Raw genomic sequence first — 21449 nt, 5'->3', positions numbered from 1 at the left:
CACTGGGTGTTATGTTAGATGGTGAATAAAACTGTTGCTTACCGACAGAGTAACTTCTATTTGCCTTGAAGGATGGTGATATCACTGTGCCCTATATTAGAGGCTGAAGATGGCTGATCAGTTTCTACATCCCCAGACCCTGCTGGGAACCTGAACTATTAACCTGAATGCTCATTTTTTTATGTGTTTTCCACTAAAACGGTTTAAAAGCATCTCTGTTACTGTGAGTTCTTCCTTATTTGTCATAAAGGGGGAAAAACACCAAACGGGAATTAACAAGAGGATTTCTTGGTGACTTCAGTCCCTCATTAGGAGGTTTATGATCAGGCTTTGGGAAAGCTTTCCTTGAATTATTTTAAGGTTCTAATGATAAAAAACTTGGGGAGGTCATGCACATGGGGGATTTAATACCCATTCAGAACCATCTGGCATTAGATTATATGCAGGGAAAGAACAAAATCTGGCAGTAATATTCATCTCCATTAACCCAGAATACAGGCTGATATGATTATAGCAGAGAAAATACTCTCACTGTTTCACCAGGAAAAGCTCTTAATAGACCTGAGCTAAACTGGTTTATAAAACTGAAGACTTTCCAAAGCATGAATCTTGCCATCCATCAAGTGCATTTTGTTTGGCTTTTAATACATACTTCATATCTCTTTAACCTTGACAACTGATATGTTAAGGTATAAAATATTGCTAGGGTGAAAGATACTGTTTGCAGCTCCTATTTCACTCTGTGAGTGCAGTCTTAGTAGTGTAAGCACAATGCTGGAGTAGACCCCATTCATTATTTGCTTCTACCTCTTTCTGAGAGCATCAATGGGACCACGATCTCAGTGACATCCTCGGCAAAACTCCCACTGATGTTGGTGGTGATCAGATAACTTTCATTTGAATCATTCCTCCAAGACCCTGGACCAGCTGTGTGTTTAAGCATGTGCTTGGCCTTGAAGCCCACTGACTAGTGAGGGTGTTTGGTGCAAACCCAGTTAAGAGAGAAAGCACTGGGGAGACGGTCACTTCCCATCCAGATTAACTGTCTTTCACCCTAACTGCTGGGCAGGCTCCCTTCAGCCTCCCATGATATTCATTACTTCTTGCATCATTTTAATCTGGAGAATGGCTTCTCCAGAGATGTTGTGTCTGTGCCTTCCAAGTTTTCCTCTCCTCTTCCAGCTCAGTGCAGTGATCACAGTCAGATAGCGCTTGTCCTTCAGCCAATGTTATGATTCACTTACTGTATGGAAAGCAAAACCATATGGAAGACAAGAAAAAGGCCATTTATCTCTAAGTCCATTGAGATGTGAACATCTTGCATTAAGGCTTTAGTTCAGCCAGGCTTCCTTGCACGTGTTGCTGTCATCTCTTTCCACCAGAACAGAGATGGATTCCTGCATCAGCCAAAAGGATCTTAGCTTGTCATCTGGTTTGTACTTAGCATGGCCTTGCATACAAAAACATTCAAAGGAAAAAAGAACAATATTATGTGTTCTCCTTTATCCTGAGAAGCTACCTGTGCCAGCTTTCCCTTTGGAGACTGCTATCTAGCGAAGGAAACAGCATTCTGAGATAGGGCTGTAGTTCAGTAAATGCAATGTGCATCAAGCTTGGCAAAGGAATGTCTGTTCGATGTTAACTAATTAGATGCTTCCCCCTGAATGGCTGAGAAGGGATGATATTATTCAATTAATAGCTGCTTTAAGGAGGAGAGACCAGAGGACAGAGTCATGGTAATGCTGGCTGTGCAGCCAGTTGAGGGGCAGCAAGCACAGCACATGGCCCAGGACACTGCTCCAAAGTGTCCTGATGCTTCCTCAGCTGAGAAAGACCTCTAGCACGTAAGCAGGTATTTAATGCTCCTTATCTGATACTGTCTCCCAGCTTCCTTTCTGCAGTTCTCACCAACAAAATGAAATTACAGCTTATTTAATTTGGGGTGAAAGCCTCCATCTTTCACTTCTGTGGAGAGCAAGAGATAGGAAGTCCTCTGAGACGCTGCTCTGGTGGATGTCCTGCAGTGTCTTGCTGGTACATTTCTGCTTTCTTCTCTGGGGTTGTAACTTACTCGCTGATGGATTTATGCTGCAGTTGGAAACCAGAACCCAGGACAGCCTGTTCTCTGGCTTCATGCTATAAACATAAATACACTCACATAGACATTTGTATCTGGTTCTTTCTATCTGCACAAGGATTTTATTATCTCTCTAAAACAGTCCTGAAGGGGAGCAAGAGACTGGTAACAAAAGTGCTTGAACAAGAGCGAAAAGGAGCAAAAGGCAAGAAGCTGCTATGAGACCATGCAAGAGAGAGCAGGCAATTAATGGCAGGTATCAAAGTGGCTGTTGGAAACCACAGGTTTTCCTATGAGGCCTTGTCTTTTGAGTAGGAGCTGCTGTCAGATAACATCAGAGTCACCCTGGTCTGAAGTGTATTTTTAATATGGAGAAGGCTTTTTCCTATCTCCAGTTTTGAACCTTGCAGAATGAGTTGCTAAGTTAATGACAGGCTTTTAAATTAACTCATGCTATGGAGCAGTGAAATGAGTAACATGGATTAAAAAAAATGCAAGCAATTATGGTTTAAATAAACATCACCCACTGTGAAGAAACTACCTGAGAAAAGATTTCAGCAGTATTAAATTCATCTTCCAAACAAGTTGTCCCAGCTCTCCTATGTGAGAAACTGGGAACCAGAGGGTTTGCAAAGTGTGGGAAAAACTGAATCATTTCAGGCAGGCAATACCAAGATCTCAGCTGCTTTCTTGGAATCCTTATGAAGTCCTCATATTTGGGTCCTGGTTTTGTTGTTACCTTACCACTAAATGCTCAAAGTCTGTTGGCTATGCAAGACCCCACATGTGGAGCAAGACAAGGCAAATAGGGAGTGAAAAAGGGAGGAAGGACAAAAAAAAATTGAAAGGTGCTTGCCTGATAATGTGATGCTGCCCAGAGAAGCTGTGGCTGCTCCATCCCTGGCAGTGTTCAAGATCAGGTTGGACTGGGCTTAGAGCAACCTGCTCTAGTGGAAGGTGTCCCTGCCCATAGCAGGGGGTTGGAAGTGGATGAGCTTTAAGGTCTCTTCCAACCCAAACCATGCTGTGATTTTATGCTGCTTCTATGTTTGCGGTGTCTAGAAAAAGTCCAGACTAACCCCTGCTATCTACTGATTCTGGACTTAGCTGAGTGTAAATGCCTTTCATATCCTGTTGGCCACAGCCATCCTGAAGAACCCACGGTGCTTTGCTTGCGTAGACAAAACTATTGCCGTCTTTCAATCGCCACTCAAATATTTCGAATGATTCCAGCTGTTCTCCACACCCTCCGAGATACCATCAGAAAGCAGTGGCTTACACTGAGAATACTTTAATGATATCAAAGGGTGTGGAAGAAGGCTGCTAATTAGTAAACCCTCAAGGTAAGAAGATATAAATAGCCCTGAAGCAGTAAGAACAGATCCAAATTTTCAGTCTAACATTATCTTGGGATGAAAACATTACATGTAGGCTGATTCCTCTAGAGAAGAGTGGTTGAACTTTCCTATTTAGCTGAACAGCAGGGCTTGATTGATTGATAAATTTTGATTGATAAAGCTCCTTGTCAGATTGAGCAGGATATTATCAATTTATTGAGCCACCTGCCAAGGCTCAGCCGGGAGCAGCAGTAGCAAGAACTTAGTCTGGGATGAGCAATCATTTCGGAGAGGAATTGCTGGTTTGTACTTATTTTAATAAATCAATAAAATAGCACCATCCTCTAATTTCCTTTTGCCAAAAGCTAAAATGCTTTTGGGGTCCAGCCAAAAGGCAGAAATGGTGATAAGCAGCTGAAATTCATCAACTGAACGTTTGCTAGAAAAATAACCCCATACTACCCAGCACAGTCGTGGCAGAAGGGAAATGTGGGGCCTGGGAAAGATGGAAATTGTATCATTGCCTGTTCTGGATCTCAAGATCCACATCCCTCATCTTGCAGCTCTGGTGACAATTCAGTCTCTGTCTTCCAGCACAACTGAAACTGGCAAACCAGTCAGCTGCTCTGAAACGGCCGTCCTGTATTTTGACACAGTTTACTGTGCTCCTCCACTCCTCTTTGCTTTCTGTAGGGATTACTTAGGGCTTGGTTTTAGTCTTATTCTGTGTCTCTCGAAAACAACACAAACCAGCCGCTTGCAGTGGCTTGACAGCACTATTACCCTGTGATAAACTTAGAGAACATGGTTTTAAAGCGAAGGCTGCCTTAAGAGGGAGAAAAACACAATCTAAACCAAGCTTCTCTTCAAAATACCAGCCTGGCCATAGGCGTGGATTTGCACAGCTGGTTCCAAAGGCAGGATCGGAGCACTGCATGTAAGGAGTGCTTCTGCAGGACCACACAAGTTTACTGCTATTCTTAAATCCTAGCCTTGCAACTGGGAAACTCCTGCCAAGTTGTTTGAGACAGTGGTACCTGGGAAGCATTATATGAGTCTGTATTGCATCATGAGAACCTTATTTTCACTTAATTAGACATCTCCCTCCTTCCCTCCCCCCCCAAGGATAACAAGCGAGACACATGCTGCATCTAACAAAGTGAGAGAGAAACATAAGTATTAAGTGGAATCTGACAGCCAGAAGCCTAAGAGCAGACTTCAGGCAAAATCCCAGCAATGAAGATACTCCCAGTTTAAACTGGTGAAAGTTGGTGCTGTCTGTAGCAGTACCTGAATATCCCATATATCCTGATGCAGTTGGGATTCAAACAGACTGTCTTGCACTCCTGCCTCCTTGTGCTGAAATGCTGGTGGAAAGGTCTTGACCTCCCTTCTCTCCCTTGGTCCCTTTCTGTGAGCCCATTTCTCAGCTGAAAGCCTGGACTTTGTCTTCACAGGCCTCCTGCCAGTTGTTTTGTGTGGTGCTGATCATAACGGACTTACCCAAAACGTGTTAAGATTCCTTGCAAGGATTTACCCTGCCTTTGTATTTGGGGCAGTAGGTTAATAGGCACTGGTTGGGCTAATGGATCTTCTCATGCAGACTGCTGTTCCAGGGGTGGGCGATGAAGAGGCAGGAAAGCCTCTGTAACAGCAGCATCACTCTGCTGTGTTTAACAGGAGCAGATCCCCTGTAAACAGATGCAGCTGATAGGTGGGAGCAGATCCACCACTGACTAACACCCATCTGAAACCCAGTGTGTTTATTCCCTGGAATGGCTGGAAGACAAGATATTCCTGTTTCAGCTGGCAATCCCAGGGTGTGCTTATGACAAATGAGCCAATCAGTCATTTTAGAGCGATTCATTGGAAGCATGGGTTTCCAGGAGCATTTCTAACTTGGGCTCATTACTCGCTAACTTGCTGTTGTGTGTACTTATGGGCTTTACCCTTTTATTCTCCTCTCATTTACGCGTCAAATCCCCCATCCCCTGCCAAGACAGGAAATTTATATTCTGTTAACATCAGGCCATGGTAATGCAGTCACTAATCTGGCAGAAGCCTGGGTTGCTGTAAGGGGATGATCCTCTTCCCACTGCCCTTTTCCCACCATCTCACTCACACTGGCTCTACAATTCATGGGTTTGGCCTTCAATTGTGCAAGTCCCAGAAGGTATGATGGAAATGTTTATCAGATGTGATATAGTTGAGTGAATAAAGTGAATGCTCCCTTACAGTGTAGAAAATGCAAATTTACCAAGGAAAGTTTCAGTTTACCTGGTTCAGCAGTTTTGCAGATAGTGACTATTGTCTTGGCTGAGAAATGGAATTCCTCCATATTTTTTATTGACTGTTCATCTGCTTAGAGCCCACTTGACACGAAGTTTGAGTTACTGCAGATCACAACTGCCTCTGCACAGCTCCTCTGTATGATGGCTTTCAGTACAAAATAGAGGATCTTTTGTGGTTTCACTTTAAAACTTGCCTAATTAAATCCATCACTTATTTAGGCACTGGATTTAAAAATGGGAGAAGGGAGATATATGTGAGCAAAGTCACACTTGCAAGATTTGCAGCATCTTTTCAGATGGGGTTAAGTTTACTCTGTGGAAGAATCATTAACACTTTTTCATATCTATTCATTTTAATATACATTAGAGCTCCAAGCAAACATTGGGATGCTTAAAGAAACCCCACCAGCAAACAAAACCACCCCTAACCAATAGTTTAGCTTTCCTGTTTACTTTGACATGTGATTTGAGCACATTCTTCTAAATACACCAAGGCTAGTTGGTGTCTTGACTCTTTGGCACACTCAGAAAATATACACATCTATCTTTGCAGCTGAAATGTGAGTCATTATTGCAGTTAAATGGTTTATATGCTGAGAAACACAATGTCTTTATATAACACAAAGCACTGTTCGCAATGCCTATCGGATACTATTAGGTGAAAAAACACTCCTTCTACTGCAACTATAATTGATTTCTTCCCTGTATAGTTCTAGTAAGTTATCCCACATTCTGTTTTAAATGTGTTTCTAATTTTAATGAGGTGTCTGGTTTAATTATGTGTCTGTTTTAATGACGTGTGAACCCCAGTCAGAAAAAGCTGCTTTACATGGAGATGAGAAGGTGGTGGTTTTTAACTCCCAAATCTTCAGGACCTGTGTCCTGTGACCAAGCTTACCTGCGAGGCAATAGCTCAGGTTTCCTTCTGTTCTGGAAAAAGCACCAGGAAGATGATCACATGGATATCACTGCTTTTCAGCTCTCGAAAAAGCACCAGGAAGATGATCACATGGATATCACTGCTTTTCAGCTCTCTCCAGAATATGGTAAACTGGACAGTAGGTGGAGGTTTCCATGATTGAATTCCTTTTGGAATTGGGAAACTGACATTCATTCACATTCAAGGCGCTTTAATCTGATCGTGTGTCATCTGTCTATTTAATTATTCAATAAGCTGTGTGGGTCAAGGAGTGTAAAGTGGAATTCTGTAAAATAGCTGTGCTATTAGGCGGTCCCTATACCTGATGGTGCTTTTGTTCAAACTCTCAGGCATTGAATTAATCCTGGTTTTCACATTAAAACTAGGAATTATTCAGCAGGGCAAGATCTCTTACCTTATATTATAGATTTTTCTCCTCATGAGGGGTTGGAGCTGCTGTACTTCAAAGTGAGTTTAGTTCAGCTGCTACACTGGCAGACACTTGTCAGAACGAAGGCTATTTTAATGGCTTGAACAAAAAAGGAATAATTGAAACTTCGTGGAAAGCTGTTTGGATCCAGCTGGAGTTGGAAGGCTGGATGTGTCTGTCTCTGCAGGACCCTGTTGGACGTCACTTCTGGTTACACATGTGCCAAAGTATTTTGTGGAGCTGGGCCCTCAAAGCATGCAAAAACACCCACACACTTCCAGAGACTATCCAGGGACACAAACACTTTCCATTCTTCCCCCAAAGAAACTTGCCCTGTCCTCGCCTCGCTGAGAAGTGTAACTTCAGCAGCAAAGAGAACTTTGCTGGCGTTGCTGGTGTGGGAGGAACAGACGACTGCATGCCTATCGGGAAGCATCAAAGGTGGTGGGTTTTCCTCTGGACATGTTTCCTGAGGCAGCTGAAGGATTCCTGGATTCTTGTTTTATTACTGTTATTCCAGCCAGAGTCTGCAGGCAATCTCATCCCAAATCAGCTGCATATAGCAGGAGCTATGAAAGGAGCATTTTTAGAGGGAATACTGTTTTCTTAAAGCAAGAATAAAATGATAGTCTCTTGTGATTAGGGAGAAATATATGTTAGATGTACATGAGCATATGTGTAAGATAAGGTAAGAAAATTAACTATGACTCTTAATCATGCTGCAGGTCTGAGGGAGGACGGACAGCAGCTGAATCCTGCCTGGATACACTGATTGAACAACAAAATGGGTTAGGTCAAGGTTTTACTCACTCGTGCTCTTTGTGGGTCACTCAGTAAGAGCTGGCCTGCAGCCCTGCTGTTTCTACTGCTGCACTGAGGATGGAAGTGGAGGTTTTGCTGCTCCATGAGGCTCAGCAAGCTGTGGACACTCTGCCCAGCCAGCAGGAAGGGGAAAGTTCCCCAGCACAGGGCTGTTTGCTGCAAACCTCATCGTGGAGCAAACCCCGAGTTCTGCTTAAAAAGATATGATTCATCTTGCTTCAATTTGTTCTTTCTATTGTTTCAGACAGTTTGTCTGTGCCTTCAGGCATGCAGCTGACGCCTGGAGGGAAGGATGCACCTCCCATCGCCCAGAGCCCTTATTCGCTCTGTGTGTGTCATGCTTGTTTCTGCATGGCACTCAGTTGTTGCAGCACTTCCAGCCTGGCCTCAAGCCTTCAATCTTCATCCCTCAGTGGGTTGAGAGCGGTTTTGCTGAAGCAGATTACAGGGTGAAGTTGCCCTGAGTGCAAGCCAGCAGTGCTGCTCCATGACGGCGGTGCAGGTGGTAGCATCGGCAGCAGGAGGCATCATGCTGTGTCCAGCCCCAGCATCAAACTTACTTCAACAGGAACTAGGGGACTGGCCAGAAAAACACTTGGCCTTGAGTGCTTCCAGGAAGGAGTCTGCATGCACACTCAATTTCTGCCTGCTGGGCGGTGTAATCTGCATTATGATGAATCCAGCCTATGCCGACTTGAACGCGGGTTTTGTCTAAAGTTTATGTCTGGTTTTGGAGAGTACCTGGCTGAAGTGTCCTCTTTTCATTTGAAATAGAAACATGTATATTGAAAGATGCAAAAGCCATTCAAGAAACGAAGAAATCATTGTCTGAGGCATGCTGAGCAGTGGGACCAAGTTAAATCATGGATAGCATCTGTTTTGATTTTTGAGGGTTTCTAAACTGTATAGTTACACTAAACAATTTTGAGTAAAGAAATCTTTCCTAGGTAGCTTCCAATTTATCCCTTTGCTTGCTCAATCAGTATTGCTGTGCTCTGCCAAACATCAGTGCAGTTGTGTGACTACAGCTGACACTTTTAGCAAGATCAACCAATGCTTTCTCATGTTGCAATATATATATATATATATATAAGTAAATAAATTCAGGGACAATTTGTCCAACAAGAATCTACAGCACAGAAGGTATTCTGGAGTCATCTTCAAATTTTTAAAATGACCTATGAGTGTCCCTCTATTTTGCAGGGAGTCCAGAGGGATTTTCAATATGATAGTTAGGTTATTAAATTACTGTTGGAAATGTGGAGCTGACCTCCAGTGGCAAATATTTCTGTGAAAACATTGGCATACGCTTCATTTGCTGAACTTTCCTCTATTGTTTGTTTTCTAAAATCAAAATAAACCGTAGAAATACATTGGATGAGGCATGAAAACAAAATAAGCCTATTTTGTTGCATTGTCTGATAAGCAATTCAATCTAACTGGTAACAAATGTTGGACACAGCTACTTTTAGCAGATACTTGAAGTCCAAGATACCTTTGAACTGGCACATAAAATGAGATGAAGTTACCATTCCTTTTCTGCTGATTTTGACTAGTGCTGATGAGAGACATCCCCTTGTACCAGCATTTCATTGCACAGTGCTGACTGACAGAAATGTGTCGCATCCACTAACACTATGAGAAGGTTCCCAGGGATGGATTTTGGGCTCAGAAAGGCAGAGTGAGTGGCAGGAAGGTGATGGAGGAGATGGACACCTGGAGCTGTGACACTTCCCTTTAATGTGCCTGGTTTGGAGACCTGCATGGTTGTGTCCATCTCATGTCTGTCATCCTAATGACCAGATTGTACTGGCAGGAGCTCTAATCTGGTGAATGCTTCACTGTTTATACTGGTTCCAGCAGAAGGGAGCCAAAAAAAAAGCCTTTAGTGAGCAGAAAAAGGACTTGAACCTGAGCCTCTTGCACTGAGATGAGTAGTTGCATGTGTCTTTTTTAAATGAAAAAGACAGTTTTGATTTTGACCATTAATAAAACCAACCGATAGAGTTCACATGATGGATTTCTCAGTGCTTTCAAGCTCTTTATGGAGAATTTTGATTCAGCCCTTTAATAATGACCTCAAAATTTAAAGCATTTTCATTATGACCTCCTAAATTATCAGACCCAGGGTGCTAGAATAAAATCTTTACAGATTCTGCTGCCCTAGGCTATGTGACACTGTTTAACCAGATTCCCATCTCAAAAGCAGTGCTAAGCCTTTCCACCACCTTGCACTGAATAAACTCAGTCTGATTACTGATGCTGTAACCATCTTTGGATCTCCTGGTACCTTTCAGGACAAAATCCTGTATCTAGCAGTTTTCCTGGGCAGAAAGGCCCCAAGGTCCAGTTCTTTAACCCCAAAAATTCATGCTAGAGTAGCATGGCTCCAGTCATTTTGTGAGAGTTCATTAACCTCCAGAAGAGAAAAAGACATGATAAAAACCAATGGACACCGGAATAGCAGAGATATGTTCTAAGGACAGGAAGTGTTATTTTTAAACTGCTTCAGAGGGTTAAATCAACAAAATCCTTAACTCTTCCCTGCAGACTCCATTCCCATCTCTTTGGAAGCACAAGGTCTGGACAGCATCCCCAGGCCAGATCACACATCCTGCTTTCTGAGCTGGGACTCCTTGGACGTGCCTGTAGAGTGGCTGTGAGCAAGCTGGCCCCTTTCCACATTTGGTTTCTGGTGCTATGGCTGAGTCCAAGTCACATCCAGCAGTAGTGTTTCCACCAGGTATCGAACTCTGCAAATAAAAGCCCTCTTTGATATTTCACGTTAGCACAGTGCAAGAAAACGGGGAGGCCAGATCACGAAATAGATTAAAGGATTACAGTGTAAACTAGTGTAAACAATTACAGTGTAAACTAACAATTAAAATGCAAAACAGCAATTACAATGTAAAATAACAATTAAAATGGAAAATAGAGCTTGGGGGAGGAAACATCAATGTCTACAAACCAAAGCTAAGATCACTGCTATTTGTGCTGACTTCCCTAGTAATGGAAAAACGCTGAGATGATTCTAAAAGCAAAATCATAAAACATGACCCAGGTCAGCTCCCTGAATCCTGATGTTCCTGATGTGTGGGAAACAGAACTGCATCTCTGTCATGCACTCCAATTCCATTTCTCTGCAGCAAGGTAATCAGCAGTTTTGTGGTCATAAGTTAAAGCTGAAACAAAGTACTACCATTCTGCAGATGCAAACAGAACGTATCGACACGTACAGGGCCTTATGTTTTACAGTCACTTAACTGCTTTGTCTCACCACAGAAAAACATGCAATTTGATCATTGTTTTGCCATGTGCTTCATAGCATTAAGAGGAGTGATCCTTGATAAAATGGTAATAACTAGAGGGGGTGTGCAGCTCCATTTTCTCACTTCAGCTTGCCAAGATGTGGGGAGCTGACTAAGCACTGTCCAGGCTTGGAGTGGACAGAGAGCAGATCTGGTTATCTTATATATTGAGTGGAAATACCCCAAGGGGGAACTGCAATCTGAAACTAGCTCAAGTGGTTTGGCACAGAATGTGATATAGCCTTCACATCAATAGCATTACCCATGAGATGCAAAACAAAGGCCATGCTATTGTATAAAATCATTCTTCCCTCTGGGCAGAAATGGATCTTGCTTCCTCACTGCTTGCCAGCTACCCAAGTTGGTTAGTAATTGTTTAACTTCATGCTGATGAATGAATGGTAAAACTGAACCAGAGCTGCAGAACACACAGTTCAAACAGCAAGATAAAAAGGATGGATAATGCACAGAGAGCAGTGTCCAGAAGTGAAATGTGAAAATGATGACAAATGAGAGCTGAGTTTCTAAATGGCAAGAAAGCAACACATGGAATGGATAAAAATTGAAGTGAAACATAGAGGGGGTAGCACCATGTGGCCTCTCCTGCCACGTGTTGCTGATTTTCTGGACATTTGAGGGTAAATTTTAGGGTTTGCCGTTCTGCATCACTGGTGGAAGTATTACCCTTTCTGCTCCAGAGCCAGCCCGGAGGTCTGACTCTGTGGGCACACTGCCAGCCTCACTGGAGATGGGTCAGCCCTTTGGAGCATACACAAGTTGGGCTTTATAAAGGTGGTGGGATTTCTAGGATTTTTCCTAGTCTCTTCTATTATTCTTCTACTGAAGTTCAAATTTTGCTTGATTTTACTGGATGTTCTTACCAGTTTCGAGTTGGGTGAGTTTTCTTCTTAATAGAGAGTGCAAAAGTGTTGTGGTTTAAGTCAGTTAGCACCTATGGAGGAGGAAGGGTTGTCTGCAAGAGGCGCAGATATCTGGTGGGTTCAGACCATGCTCTGTAAGGGATAGGGGAAAGAAACTTTTCTCTTTTAAAAGTAATATGTTTAAACCTCTGAAAATTAATGTTCTGCTCTGTGTATTTTGTGTAACAGTGTAAAGTGAGGATCCTTTGGCTCATAGTTGTGAAGAGCAATGTGATGCATTAGCTTTTCTTTTTCCCGCAGAGAAGAAAATTAAGTCATTTTATGACTATTTCTGCCGAGATGGAGCTGTGGTTGTCCATGTGGCACGGCAACTTCTCCTGCAGACAGTGCCATGGATGTCAGTAGGAGTGCTTCTTCGGCATGGGATGACTCTAAACAACCTGTAACCAGCAGTAACCCGTAGATTTTGGGACATTCTGTGTTGTATTATGTCTCGTTAAGTCACACATTCAGAGTTTAAAGGCTAGAGGGGACCCTTAGATCATCCATACTAGCTCCCTCCTACCTCAGGCTGTTTAACCTCACCCGTCCACTCCTTTGTGAAGCAAGAAATCTGTATTTAGCTTGCACGTATCTTCCAGGAAGGCATCCAGTTTGGATTTAAAGATACCAGGAGACAGATGATCCATCACTTCATTGGGTAGTTAATTTCAAAGGTTAATCCTCCTTGCTCTGAAAACACAATGCCTTATTTCTCATATGAATTTGTCTGGCTTTAGTCCCTACCCAGTCATTCTTGCTGTCTTCCCTCATTCTTAAATAGCCTTTATGTGTCTGCTATTTTCTCCCCAAAGTTTCTTCTTTCCTGTAGCCCAAGCATTTCTTAATCTTCAAAAGAACACGCTCTGTAAGTGTGTGCTGAGCAAGCATTGCGGTCACTGTGTCCTCCTGTCCAGTGAAACGCCTTCTGCATTTCTATGTCCTTCGGAAGTCAAACACCAGTGTAGTCCATGGTGTTGCAGCACTGTCCTCCCTGCTCCTGCATGCCCAGGAAGGACTGTGCCCTCCTGCACATGCTTCTTGGGACCCTTTTTGCCATAGCATCCTTCTGGAGGTGCATGACATCCAGCCCCAGCTCTTAGCCATCTGCTCTGAATATAGCCATGGTAAAACTCATTTTATCTCGCTAAAGTAAGCAATCCAGGTGACAGATTGCTCTCTCCATGTCTACCACACTGTGAACTCTCAGTTTGCATCCAGATGTTACCAGTGATATATTTTGCCTCTAATCAGAAGTTTCTAATCAGCTTCCTCATAATTTCTTTTATTGCACTCATGAGCTGCAGCAAACCAATGTGCCACATGCTTTTGTTAAATATCTTTTTAGTAACAGGAAAGAATTTGAAAACCTTGAGCCAAAGGAATTATTTGTATTTTTACTTCTAGTTTTGTCTTTGACAGTTACGTCTCTATCTGCTCCATCGGCTGCTGCATGGAGCAGCTTGACCCCGATCCGGGCTTGGTTCTGAGGTTATGAACATTTACTCACTGATTCACTCCATGCACTGTGGCTTTTGTGAAATGGATTCATTTAGAAGTTTAATTACTGGAGATTAAATATATGACAGCAGAGGTAAACTGGAACATAATACTGATGCTCAGCCAACCCTGATGTTGCATATTTGACTTGCTCAGCAAAACCCCACCAGATTTGTAGAACCACCTATGGACATTTTCAGAGTGTTGTTTGTGAGAGCTGGCTTTTTCTTCTGTGATTTATGTGATGTTGGAGGATTATGTTAAAAGTCCTAAAGTCTGCATCTCCTTTCTATGGCCTTGAAAAAGCACCCAGCTATGGATTAAAGACAGTTAATGCTATATTGATAGTGGCCCTTTATGCAGTTTTTTGCAAGATGTTTTTCCAGTTTTATTTTACTAACAAAGGCATAACAGACATAGGTCAAAGCCCACTTTCAGCTTTACTGTGTCATAAAAAGTTATGATAGTTGGTGGGAAAGGACAAAAATATGTTATTTTAAAAAGACTGAGCAAAAAAAAAACCCTAAAAGACAGGATAAATGAGCTATAAAATGATTTTTTTTCCAAACTATTTTAATCAGATTTTGTAATACGCCCAAGAAATTACCCATACTGATTGTGAGGAAGCAATCTGTGACAACCAAGGCACTTCTTGTTTTCCCCAGACTGCTAATGACTGTGGATGGACCTCACCCGTCCATTTGCTTGACTGCTTGCTTGCTCTCAGAGCAGCTCAAGTCCCAGGCTCTGGCCAGTTCCCACCTGTGAACATTACACGTGTCCACACTTTTCCCTTGGGATGTGCATTGGGTGCATGAGTGGATTTGCAAACTGTTATCTACCTGCCTCTGCTGCAGAGGCTGGGAAGAGTGAGTGCGGCTAACACTGCTCACTTGGTGCAGAAGGGATGGGGCAGCTCCTTGCCCCTGTACATCTCTCATGTCTGATGGAGCTGGAAGGGCTCTAAAGGCACATTTGGAGACTCCTCCTCCTCAGGATCATAGAGTGACACTGAGATGTTGCCTTGTTCATCCACTATGAAAGACCAGCTCTGTCTGGAATACTCCCTATAGACACTAGTCCAAACTAAACCCTGTTACTGAGAATTTTCACCTGCCCAGAGGCCGTGCTCCAGCATTTAATGAGCATTATTGCAGGGAGCAGCTCACAGCTCATCCACCTGTGGTGGAGCATTAGGAGTATGAGCTGGCAGCATGAAGCTCATTAAAAGCACTGATGATTCAGTCTTGTCTGCTTGCTGGCTGAGGAGGCTTCCTGAAGGTGGTGTGGGTTGCAGAGAGCCTGTCCTCTAGCCCTCTCTTTGTGGGTGTTTTGCAGGTAGGTGCGAGACTCTCTGTGCACCCGCAGGGTCACTCATGAGGGGGAAGAGTAAAGAAGCAAGCACCGAATTGTACAGGTTGTTTCCCTACTGCCAGTATGGCTGTGTGATGGTTCTCCTTGCTGTATGCAGATGGTTTGCTCTCAGACCAAGGGTGCTGTACTCACTGCTCCTGGATGTGCATTGCTGTGACTTTCTACTTGACACTGCTCAGAGGTAAGCAATAAGCAGGGAGGAGGTTTGCAGAGTGCATTTAGCTGCTCCTCTATTTCCTGATACAATTCTAGCTGGCTGTGTCTGGGCCATTCTTTTCTTGCTTCATCTGAAAATATAGGTCTAGCAGTTGGTGCAGGCACATGTTGTAATACCCCCACTGATTTCATTAGCCTACATTGATTCAAATCAATATAGGAGTGGTTTTTAAAAAGGGAAGGGGGGAGGCCAGGATGGATTTGTCATGCTATGCAGAGTGATGTGCTCAGACACAGATCAATGCTGGCACTAGCTTGGATTAGAAGTAGAAAGGTCCTTCTTCTTAAAGTTGGTTCTTCTGCCACGGCCATGGTGACATAGATGGACCTTGTGCTCTGCATGTGTGCTTGCATGCTATGCACCCCTTGAATAATAAAATATATGATTTTCTGGGTCTGTAGTTAAAAAATCCTGGCTGCTTCCAGCATTTTCCAGCATTTCAGCTAAAAGCTAATTTTGAGAAATGTGGAATCAACTGCTGTACCTCTGGATTCCAGAACACATCTCTCCAAGAGATGCCTTTCTGGAGACAGCAATATACCACAGCCATAATTTTGCAAGGAGAAACAATAGCAGCATCCTCATACATCAGGGATTGCTCTTTCATGTGGTGAGGTCAGCACCACCCCCACTGCTCCATAGGAGATTACACTTCAGTTACAAAGCACAAAAAGCATGAAAATAAATCACTGCTTTGCCCTGTCCAGTGGGTCAGAGCTGAGCAGCCAGGAAAGGCTCCAGCCCCGTTTGGGGGTCTCCCAGCACCTCCCCAGCAAGCTAAGCCCTGACTGCAGACATGATTTGATGGTTATTTTTAATACATTTCAGCTTCTCACTGTAAGTTTTGGCACCCACACCCCCTCGAGGCTCTCGCATGCTGCTTGATTCAGCACAGATTGCTGGATTGGGCTGAGTTGTGACCTTTTAGTGCTGGGGTGGCAGCTGCTTAATCATAGACTCTGTGCAAAGGATGCAGGATCACACTTGCAATCTTCATGGCTAAGAAGAGCATGAACTTGAAGCATACTAAGGGCAGCTGAAAATAATTACTTTCTAACTGGTCTGGTGGAGACTGGCCCTTAGAAGCCATTTGATTTGTGTAAGTAGGTTTCCTATACTCAAATGTACTATGCGATGAGGCGCAATACTCCTTTCTACAGTTCTGTGGTCTTTATGTCGTTGTGCTTTGAGCCAACTTTTAAAGTTCACATCGATATGCCAAGGAAAACTTCCTCAACAAACAGTTCCTGCATCTGTGCAGTAGTTGGTTTTCAAAGTTAAGCATCCCTGCTGTTTCACGTTTTTTTAGATGTCAGCAGTGATTAGACATTACCATGGGCTAATTGCTTGTACAGTTCCAGTTTTTACCTTGCAGCCGCCTTGAAATTTACAGCTGCAACAACACGAACAAACCCCGTGCTCTCAGCAAATACAAATTAGTCAAAAACAAAATAAAACTGCTTTTTCTTGTGCTTTGTTTGCAGCTGTTTATCCCAGAATGGGAGAGCTGCTTATGCCCCTCCATCTGAACTTTATAAACAGACATTACCTAGGTCTGTGGCAACATATATTCAATGTCAGCCCTGAGCTCAGCAAAGGTAACTTCTCTGCTCAGAGAGAAATACTTGCATTTACGATTAGTACTGTGGATCTTGAGGTTTTTCTTTCAATGCAAGGGATGGTGAACTCTCTGTGGGAAGGATTTGTGTGACTTGTGTTTTTTCATATATTTGATACTGTTCTTCAAACCAGATTTATGCAAAATGAATTCTATTCCTGCTGTAATTACTGCAAGTACACCTAGGAATCAACAGACAGGGCTGAAAACACATTGAGGGAAGTAGCTGAATCGTAGAATAGTTAGGGTTGGAAAGGACCTTAAGCTCATCTAGTTTAAAGCTCATCATGCTGCAAGTGCTGCTGCTCAGCTCCGGACTGGGACATGTGAGCCAGGGTTTGGAAGTGTTATGGACATTTTTTTCCCATGAGTAGCTTGTGTGGCTTCTAAGGGAAAAAAAAAAAGGCATGCAGACATGTACCCAGTGGTGACTCTCTGGGGCAGCATCGCGCAAGGGTTAATGTCTTTGTCTCCAGAAAGAACTTATGTATTAACCAAGCTGAGTGTCCCTAGGACAGAAGCACGTGGACAGCAGGGTGTATAACCTCCCTGTGGCAGAGCATCTGTAGCTGACATGACATGTGTTTCCAGCTTGTCCTGGCTTCAAAGAGCTCTCCTGGCCCAGGCGTTGCCACCCGAAAGAGCGAGGAGGAATCACCTTGCTGCCTTGTGCAGATTTTGGCACGCCATTATTAGATTCAGGTGCTGGAACATGTGCTAATGCTGGAGAGCCTACATCATGCCTGCGGATGTTTGCTAATCCCAGATTTCAGAGCCTCCCTGGTCTTGCCAGAACATCAAAGCTTAGCAGAGCATTGCAGCACAAGGAAATTACAAAGGGCAGTACATGGCAGGTAATGGATTAGGGTCTTTCAGAAGACTGAATGTTTGGATCAGTAAAATGATGGGTAATTATGAACGGTATGGGACTTGAGATGATTCCAGGATTCATTTATGTCTAGCTGCTTTTTCTCTTGTCAGCATTTCCTCTGTCCCTTCCCCAGTATTCCCTATGGGCAGCAATGCAAGAGGCCAAGCGGTGCCTGCGAGGGCGAACCTGCTGCTCATCTTCTCCTTTTGTTCCCGTTATGGATCTGCTTCCAGGTGCTGTTGGGCTCGACTATGCACCGATTCCAGAGGCTGCTCTGTTGTTAGCAGCTCTTAATATTGCCTGCTACAAAAAACATATGGCAAATTGGTCCTTCTGCCCTGTTTTATGGGGACAAATCCCCAAGCAAAGATCAGCACGTGAGCTCAGACACACACGTACTCCCATGAATGCTAGTGAATGCCAAAACAAAACTAGGAATAAGCAACAAAATCTGAAGCCACTTTGGTAAACTCTGCTTTTAAAAGCTTATATTTGAGTAATTGTAAAAAGATGTTTAAATAGCCTGGGTCAGTTTTAGTTCCTAATTCTAGGAATGGCTTTAAAACAAAATTCTAAGCTGCTGTTTACTGGACATGGACAAAGTGCAGCCTGGTGAAGCAGGGAAGTGGATGGTTATATTGCATAGGTTAAGGGGACTATAATTTGGCTTTTCTCTTTCCAGGTATAACCAGAGCCAATAATATGCCACTCAGAAAGCTGCTTGAAGGGTTGATGTGCTGGTGAAAGCTGGGTGGGTCTGTAGCAAGGGCTCTCCTTGCCTCCTGGCTCAGCAGATGCATGTGCCCACTGGCTGGGCTGCTCAGGGGCAAAAAACAAGCAGAAGGTCATGAATTTGGAGTGTACTAACCTGAAACAGCTCATAAGGCCAGAACAGCCTTTGTGCTGTTTGAGTTAAGGCACAATTTCTTGCTGCATTTTCCATCTAGCCTGACTTCTAACAAAATCTGTAGTCCTGCTACTTTCTACCTTCTAATCTCTACTTTTCTAGAGCCATCACTGCTTCCACCTCTCCAAAACCCCTCACCCTTTGTGGACTCCTAAAAATCAACAAGAACTCCAAAGCAGTGCCATTTCCAAACAAAAACCATCAGCAGATTTTCCCCCCGCCCTGTCCTGAGATGTTACACAAGTACTGTAAATGCTATGGGGAAGGTCCCATCCTATTTCCCCATGGGAATTCCTTGGCTGTATAAGGATTCAGGATTTACCATGTAATCTGGGTACCTTTTGATTTGAGCTGTGGCTGTGTTAGTCACACAGGAGAGGAGGTAACATATTTCATTGGAGCTGTTGGGAATTGATTGTGGCCAGGAAATGAGAAAATGTGGTTGTCCCTCACCTGCCTTTTCATTACTTTCCTCCCTTCATGCTCGTCTCCCCTAACACATGGAGAGGCATTCAGTGGCCTCAGGAAAGCATTTGTGTATGTGCTGTGCTCTCTCTGGAGACCAGGTAATACCTTGCTACTGTTAGTAGCAAGGACATTTATTTCCTTAGCCAAAAAATGGCAAAGCTCAACCTGCAACACTGGTGTCCCTAAGGCTTTGACCAGTAGGTCATTACAATATCTGCACCCCAGAGCACCAGCTAGTCTGTTTATTGCTTTTCTTCTTCTCTCCCTCTTTTTGTCATGAACAAGAAATAAGAAACTGTCCTTTCCCCTACTTACCTCATTAGGACTTTAATAACTGAAAGCACATTTTTGGCAATTAATGTTGGCAGTCATCAGCATTTCTTTCTTTTTTTTCAAACAAGTCTGAACCTTTGCAGCAGCCTCAACAAAAAAAGAGGTTGGGGTTTTTGTTCCCCTGTCTTTATTTTTGGAAGCTTCAAAAAAGAAAGTCTGTGCCACTGTTGTGTAATGTTCTTGAGTGGAACAACTTTCTATACAGCTAGCAAAATAAAGGGGTTTACAGCTTTTCCAGCTGTTTTCTGTGATGCAATGTAAACACTAAGAGTGATAGCTTTCCTTGGAAAGGCTCTGTGCAAGCCATACGATTGGATTCCAGCATGATAAGGTTAGGCTATGCTGTCTGCTGCTGCTTGTTGTTCTTCTCAAATTTCTGAGTCAGCAAAAACAGCGAGAAGAAAACATGCAGCTATCTTACCATCGCCCATTTTCATTCCTTCCCCGTGCCAGAAAGAATGCAATAAAATTGATGTAGGGACACAGGGAGTTACTGAGGAAGTTTTTGTGGCTTCTAGAGGAGAAGCTCTGGGCTTTGTATTGTGGGGAAAAACCACTCTCGTGGCATTTCTGGAAATAAAAACTTGCAGAATAAAGGAGATTTCATGCCTGTGTGTAAGGAGAGCTGTGCAAAGCCGGGGCCTATCCATCATCAGTAGTAGTCATAAGTTGCTTGGATTGGCCCTTGCTGTGGAGCTCTGTATGGATGGATGTAGCCATGGGTGCTCTGGTTAAACACTAGGCAGCTCTGGTCTCAACTGAGCCTGGTTTTTACCCATCCACATAAATTTTTCCTTGTGAAGGCACAAAGCATATGATTTCACCATCGTGGGGAAGCTGGAAGCAGGCACAGGGTGAGAGAAGTGGAAGGAGGTAGTGTACCATTGAGGTTGATTTGATGCTGCTGGCCCGAGAGCCGTGCTGGAGTAAATCTCAGTAGACCTAAGAGTTGGGGGTAGAAGCTGAGGTGGAGCCAATACAATGGCATGGAGCCATAATACCCTCCTGAAATAGTGCCCAAATGGCAATGAAGCACCAGATTTAGATGCTGAAAGTGCACGGTTTTAGTGTTTGAGGTAATAACCTGCTCTGTTACTGAGACAGTGCTCTCCTTGTGGGAGTGTGCTAGTGGAAAGCTCAATAAATCTTGTCTGCAAGAGCTGCAATTGCACATGCCGATGAAGCATGAATGAAGCTGAAACATCCTCTGAAAATGGATAAACCCTTCTAGAGCTCAGAATCCACTTGAGAGCATCTTGCCAAGGATAAAACAATCAACAAAGTGAGTCTACTTCTTTAGTTGTAGGGCTGAGCTTTCTAAAGCAACCATAGCCTTTTATTAAAGCCATGGAGGAGGCTCTGTACTGCTTCAGCTCTCACTGAAATCCACAAGCCCAAGATGCCTTTACACACCTAGACATCATATACCTGCAGATGCCGCAGCTGTAAAGGTACATTTCTTGTGAACACTGTTTCTTTATTGTTGAACTTCAAGAGGAAAAATCAAGTGAAAGATGGCAATGCTGCCATATCTGATTGCACTTCTCCATTACACTTTATCCTTCCACGATCTTTTCAGCTGGTGAGAAATGACAGGGTCTGATGACGGTTTTGTGCCAAGCGAAATCATCTGAACCTGAACATAGCCTTCCAATGAGATTTTTAGTGAATTACAGAGGTGGTTCTTCTTCCCTCTCTGTTTATGCGCAACAAGCCCTCTCCTGCCTCCTCCACGCCTGTCTTTTTCTATGGCTGCAACGTCTGGTCATGCCCTGCTCCACGGAGAAGAAGCCAGGCATGTCTGAAATGTTTGTAGCTGTTGTTGCCAAGAGACAGGAGGAGGCTCATTGGGTCTGGGAGCCAAACTGTTAGCTACTGAAAGTGTACCAAGGCAGGGGCTGCAAATGTGCAGTGATAGGTGCCTTCTTAGTGAGAGGACTGAAGGCAACAAGCAGCATCCTCTAAGCAATTTTGAGTCATTCCTTTAGGCAGATTAAACTAGAAGACAAAGTAAGTTGATGTCAATGGTGGGTAACCATGCAGCTGAGAACAGAACA

Source organism: Psittacula echo (assembly GCF_963264785.1).
Source record: "Psittacula echo genome assembly, chromosome: 9".
Lineage (NCBI taxonomy): Eukaryota > Metazoa > Chordata > Aves > Psittaciformes > Psittacidae > Psittacula > Psittacula echo.
This window is presented reverse-complemented; position numbering follows the sequence as displayed.